At 36.3% G+C, this 6,602-nt stretch overlaps 2 non-coding genes across 2 annotated transcripts; one reads left to right on the top strand and one right to left on the bottom strand.

Moving 5' to 3' along the window:
- Positions 1 to 2,054: 2,054 nt before the first annotated feature.
- Trnad-guc (transfer RNA aspartic acid (anticodon GUC)) lies at positions 2,055 to 2,126 on the top strand. Its single transcript has one exon. It is a non-coding gene; the product is annotated as a tRNA-Asp (tRNA).
- Positions 2,127 to 4,382: 2,256 nt separating this feature from the next.
- Trnar-ccu (transfer RNA arginine (anticodon CCU)) lies at positions 4,383 to 4,455 on the bottom strand. Its single transcript has one exon. It is a non-coding gene; the product is annotated as a tRNA-Arg (tRNA).
- Between the last annotated feature and the right edge of the window lie 2,147 nt (positions 4,456 to 6,602).

Raw genomic sequence — 6,602 nt, 5'->3', positions numbered from 1 at the left:
TGCATTAGCCTTAACTGTGTAATCAGGCGAAAGAAACTTCTCGCGCCTTATACTAATGAAGAATAACTTGAGGTCAACAATTCTCAAAGATAGATTGAAACATTTGGTAATTCTTGCTATTGAGCGGGATCTATGTAGGAAACAGAATTATTATGATATACTGTATGACTTTGCTACACACAAGGCTCGTAAAGTAATTCTGTACGAATTTATTTTCTAATACAAACTCGGTTAAATTTCATTTATTGTCCGCTTCCCTAGCCAAACTTGGCCCCACAATGCTTAAGTCCGGCCCTGCTATTTAGTGTTTGTAAAATGTTTGTTTGTAAAATGTTTTACATGTTTCGGATGTTCCTTCAGAGTTGACGATAGCTTACTTCTTAGTCCAAACCTCCCGCAAGACGAAGGGGGATGGGAGCGTCAGGGTTTGACAGTCCAGCGCCCAGCCATCCGTAGCGAGCTGTGAAAAACGTGTTCTCCCCCCCCCCTCTTGCACTGTTCGTGGGGTGACTATCCGCAGAAATAAGAGAGTGATCTTTCCTTTACTTCTTGTTTAAACTGTTGAGGGAAGAAGAGAATTATATATATATAGATTCCTAACATACATACATATTACATACATACAAACATTCAAACGCCTTACCTTTCTACTTTATAGTTTAAAAAAAAATATTCATTTAAAATTATGTCTATGATTATATAATAATTATATATACTAGCCGGATGTGACCGCGTCTACGGGCCCTAGTTTGGGTATTACTGATCTATTTAAAAATGGAGAATTTTCCCTTCTTATTTTTGTTTTGTTTATTTTGCCACGGAAATAAAAGATGAGTGTGAAAATGGCTAATATTACCTGTTCAACCGACATATTCATATCAAATTTAAAATACTGTGAAATCGGGTTTACCCAATTTTTTAAAATGGTTCGTTCCTTAACAGGATTAAATTAGGGACTTATATTGTCTATTTTTATGGCTCCTTGGTTGTGGGTCTCCGCCATGATCTAAGGAACATATAGATAGGCCAAGTTTTATCAAGATTGGTCAAACGGTTTTAACTTTTATTCGGGACATATTTGATACATACATAGGCCTACGCCTTACTTTCTGCTTTATATTATAGATATCTTATCTTATAAATTACTGACGTTACTTCTGAAAAGAAGATCATAATTCTTATCTTATCTTATATATTACAGACGTTACTTCAAAAAAGAAGATGATTACGTACTACGCGTCATGCATTTAGTCATGCATATTAACCAATGACTTAAATTCTGCCAAGTCACTGGTTTTCCTGGCTAGCTCAGGCAACCCATTCCATGCTCTAATAGCACTAGGGAAGAAGGAGTATTTGTATAAATTTGTCCTAGCATATGGGACGAGGAATGTGCCTTTATCTTTGTGTCTTTCAGAGTATTTTATTATTTTAATTACGTCCAATATGCGTGTCAATCTAATCGTGCACAGATTATAATCAGTGTCCTTGGTTTTCAGACAACTCATTCACTAATATGGCGCTAGAATAAGAAGTAAGAAGGAGAACTTATTCAAATTTGTCCTAGGATATGGAACAAGAAATGTGCCTTTACCTTTGTGTCTTTCTGAGCGACTCCCGTTAGGAAAGTTTTGGTTTGGGGGGGGGGGGAATTTTTTACTTTTTTTAGTGGAGGTGGTTAAAAAGTTATTAACAAACTGATTTTTATAAAGCTCAATCTATTTTTTTTAAATTGAATAAATAAATATAAACACATTCTTTTATTTATTAGGCCTAGGCTATTGCCCAAGACTGGCACAGCTAGCCTGACAGAGGGCGAAAGACTTAAAATTACTCTTGGCGGACAATTTCTATTTGATCTCTTTTTTTTTTTTTTTGTCTTTGAAAATGATTTCAACTGAAACCTGGGTCTTCGTATTCACGTGATTAAATTTCATTAATAGCCGCACTCTTCCATACTATTATAATTGACCATATAAGATCTTGTTAAATTTAGTTAATAGAAAAAATAAATCTTTATTTGTATCTTTCTTTTGTAGTACTTATCTTGTAGTTCCTCGGTAGTATAGTGGTAAGTATCCCCGCCTGTCACGCGGGAGACCGGGGTTCGATTCCCCGCCGGGGAGGTATTTTTTTTTTTAAAGTGTTGAGGAGACTTTATTTATCCTACATGGAACTATGGTTGGCGTAAACAAATATTCACTAACGAATGTTAGATACACACCCCCCTTCCCCAATCAAAGACGTAACTTCAAAAAAAAAAAAAATAAAAGAAGCTGAATAAGACCTACGCGTGTTCCTAGGTTCTAGACAAATTAAACTTTTTTTTTTCTGTACTATGAAAAACTTATAACGGTCAAACTAGAGTTTCACCATTGTGGCCGCAACGAGCTAGACATTCTTTTCTTAACGATATACAGCCACTGTCCATTTTTTAGGAAAATCGTCAGAGCCGTTTTCGAGATCTTTGTCCAGGTTCCACCCAGAAGGTTTTTTTTCCCATCCAAAAGTTTCCACAAAGTTATGAATTGAACAGAGGTATTGTTAAAAGAAAAAAAACAACAACACTTATTTAAATAATATCCTCCCCGCCCCCACCCCCCTAATCTCGGCGGCATGTCACTTTTAGTGCGCGCTTCACGTGACAGAAATAAAAGATATTGAATATAGTGTTATCTTACCAATTTTGTCGCCCCTTACGCTCCGACGCCAGGGGCGACTCTCCCACCCACCCTCGTTACGCCACTATATAAGGCAATGAAACGCTCAGTGACAGTGGTGAACAATAGGTGTCTGCTATAACGAATCACCACAAAAGCCATAGTCTTTATTTTTTTCTATTACCGGTACAACACATACGGTTTTTACTTCGTTATCTCACCCCCTTCTCTTTCTCTCTCGTTCTCTCTCTTTCTCTCTCATTCTCTCTCTCTCTCTCTCTTTCTTTTTCTTTCTCTCTCTTTCTCTCTCTTTCTCTCTCATTCTCTCTCTTTCTCTCTCTTTCTCTCTCATTCTCTCTTTCTCTCTCTTTCTCTCTCTTTCTCTCTCTTTCTCTCTCTTTCTCTCTCTTTCTCTCTCTTTCTCTCTCATTCTCTCTCTTTCTCACTCTCTCTCTTTCTCTCTCTTTCAAACACACATACACACTTTCTGTTCTTGCACATGGTCCTTGCTACAATGGACAAACTATCTCCTCGGTAAGGCCATGTTCATTGATTTGCCTGAGACTACTCATTGACCACGTAGTGGTCAGTCGGTGGCTAGTACCCAAGGCCAAGGGATTGGTATTCACCAGTACCAAGATCCTGTAAACAGATCTTAACCGACAATTATCTGTGTAGCTTTTTTTTATTTTCTAAACCCTCGAAGAATGTAGGACAATGAGAAATAAGTGAAAAAAAAATTCTTTAGTATGTCTTAACTTGATATTCTCTACGTATTTGCGTTCAGCCTTTCCCTACGAATTGGCAAATAGATAAAGGTTCGAATTTTAACTCTTTCTCTCCTAATCGACGATACAATCGTTAATTTTTAACTCATTAAATTAAATAAATGTTTAATTTTTTCAACTTGACTTTGAATTATATAAAAAGAGCACGCATTCCCCTTTAATTCTATACCAAATACAACATTTTCTGATAACAAACAACAAAGCTATTGAATCCCAATAGTCACAGGGTAGCGAAATAGTAATAGGCAAATGAAGAATTCCTTAAAAATGTGGAAAAATAATTACGGAGAGAAAGAGTTAAACCCAAAAGTAAATGTATCACTATACGTTTGTCTCGAACGTAAAAAAAAAAGAAGTTTTCTGTACATGTGGGTGAAGAGGTAGGCCCTAGAAGATTTCCGTGTCGCCTTTTGGCGCTCAACTCATCTCAAGTCAGGATTTGAACTCAAGCCCCCTATAATTGGTGGCCAAGCGGTTTTTGCCAGCCATACATCCCATGAAATATCTTACTTCGACTCAATGCATTATTTGTACTAAACTATCTTTTAAAATGCTTTATGCATATTTGGGCAGAGCGGAATAAGAACATTGAATAGTCAAAGTATGGCTCACTGGATCGAACGCCAACTGTTGTATAGTATAAGGGTTTGGGCAATACTATAATAGCCTTCAACTCTGAAGGAATACCCGAAACAAGACGAATTTCAACAAATGTTCAGATGTCTGATTAACTATAAAATTTACACATAGAAAAACAAAACCTAATCAAATACTCAGAGCGACACAAAGATAGAGGTACATTTCTTACCCCATATGCAAGGACCAATTCGTATAAGTGTCATTACAGAATGGAATGGGTTGCCTGAACCAACCAGGAAAACCAATGAAATTTAAAATCTTAAAATTAAAAAGAAAAAAAAAACATGCGTAATCACACCTCCGACGGGACTCGAACCCGCAATCCCCGGCTTAGGAGGCCGGTGCCTTATCCATTAGGCCACGGAGGCTCGTCTTCAATGCATGTGTGCAATTTTTAACGTTACTCAAAACTTTGTCGCAAATTAAATCTTTCATTTTTGGAAGTACTCTCGTTAAATCCTGACATCTTTCATCAATACATATCTGTTTCACTTTCTGTGTGCCTTTGTAAGCTTTGTAAAAAGAAGAAAAGTGAGAAATAGCGTAATATATATATCTATGTCTATGAGCGTATGTTAATTTGAATTACTGCCTTCTGAAAATTAGTTACTAAATAGTGGTAATTAATTATTTTTTTTCTCCCCTTCTATAAATCACTTAAAGAGCATTATTTATATTTTCCTTTTTTTTTTTTGGCTGCGAAAAAACAACATATTTTGTTATCATTAACATGCTTTCGAAGGCTTTGTATCGCCAACATAGAGTTTTCATTTAAATGTCTATTGAAGATGTCAGTAAATACTTAGCTATTTAAAGCAGATAAGCATATGTAGCATTTGTCACGATGGGCGTTTCCTCCAAAGAATTAAATACACCTTACATCTATTTTTTAATTTAACCTTTCGAGACTTTGAACTAAGATGGCTTCCTAGTCTTGCTGTATGCTGTTGTTCGGCTGTCTCGATGGTCGCGTTTTCATACTGTCTCCGCAGCCCGTCGTCCTGCTTAAAAAAAAAACAAAGTTCATATAAGAGAAAGCACTACTATCTCTCTCAATAGTGCAAGGTTTATATCCCCTTTTCTGTATAAAACAAAATTAATTAATTACCACTAATTGATTTACTAATTACTATTTTTTTTTATTGATTTACTAGACATAATTTACCCGCGGCCCGCGGGTCTTAATTTGCGTATCCCTTTCAATATAGTCACTGAGAGTGCTTTGTAAACAATTAAACGAAATGAAAATTGTATAAGTAAAGGGAATGCGTGAATGTAAAAATAATATGAATGTAGCTATCTAAATAGCTAATGGACTTAAATCCATTTTTCAAATTCATGTATTGTCTTCGACTGTGAAAAAATGTGCAAAATTTCAACTGCGTCCGAGAAAGGGAAGTGGAAAATAAAACGTTTAAAAGAATCCACCCAGACAGAGAAAATGACATCTGTGGACATCACGATAGAGGGACAAATGAAGGTGACGTCTGGCAGTTGTTAAAATTACTATCCAAGTACGACCTAGTCCTTAGAGAACATATGCTTTGAACTAAGACTTGGGTCCTAACGACCAAAAAATACAAAACGTCTCTCAAACTTTAGGGCGAGAACGCGGATAGCTTCTCCTTATTCAAGAACACACACACACAAAAAAACACACACACACAAAAGCGTTGTTTTTGCATCCCTTTACGAATACCGGCATTGATTAAAAAAAATCAGACTTAAAAAGACTCTTGAATAGGTATCCAAGAAGTGCCGACAACACGATTTTAAAAACATTTAAACAACTTTTCATTCTAAACAATCAAATTTCTTCATTTATTTGACAAAAATAAGACAATTTTAAGGCGCCTGGCTGAGGATGAACTGATTTTACAATTAAAAAAAACCTATAACAAAATATCTGAATATCTGAATAAGCAGGAAATGTTGTTCATACATCCGTAATGGCGTGTGGCGCCTGTTTCTAAGGTGAACTATTATCTCTAGACACCAATATAATGCATTCCAGCTGCACAGAACGCAGGAAAACCATAGCACCGGGGCTCCGTCCAAAAACCCGAAGGCATAGAATACAACTTTCACCTAAACATTCCAGCTGGTTAACGGGAGAGGGAATGTGAACAGAAAATGTTTTTATATGGAACTGTCACAAGTAGACGTTTGAGAACCACTACATTCTGAACTAAAAATTGTCTTGAAAGAAAATTTTATGTTTGGTATTTTTATTTCGTACTTTGAAGGGGATAAAAAAGAACTGTCATAATGGTATCAAATAACGTAGGTACGCTGCTGGCATAATACATTCATCAGAAAGGCAACAATTCAGATATATAGATCCTTAGTCTATACAGGTGTGTAATTCCCCCCCCCCCCCCTTTTTAAAAACACATTTTCAAAGTTGGCTACTATCTCTTAGCCCATCCCTAATCTACCAAGTTGTTGGGCATTCCTAACGAGTTCTTAGTAAGAAATTACTTCACCATCCCGGGCTCAGGTTCATTTCTGGGGG

This window comes from Biomphalaria glabrata, chromosome 1, assembly GCF_947242115.1.
Source record: "Biomphalaria glabrata chromosome 1, xgBioGlab47.1, whole genome shotgun sequence".
NCBI lineage: Eukaryota > Metazoa > Mollusca > Gastropoda > Planorbidae > Biomphalaria > Biomphalaria glabrata.
Note: the sequence above shows the minus strand (reverse complement) of the source record. Positions and strands in the feature narration are given on the sequence as shown.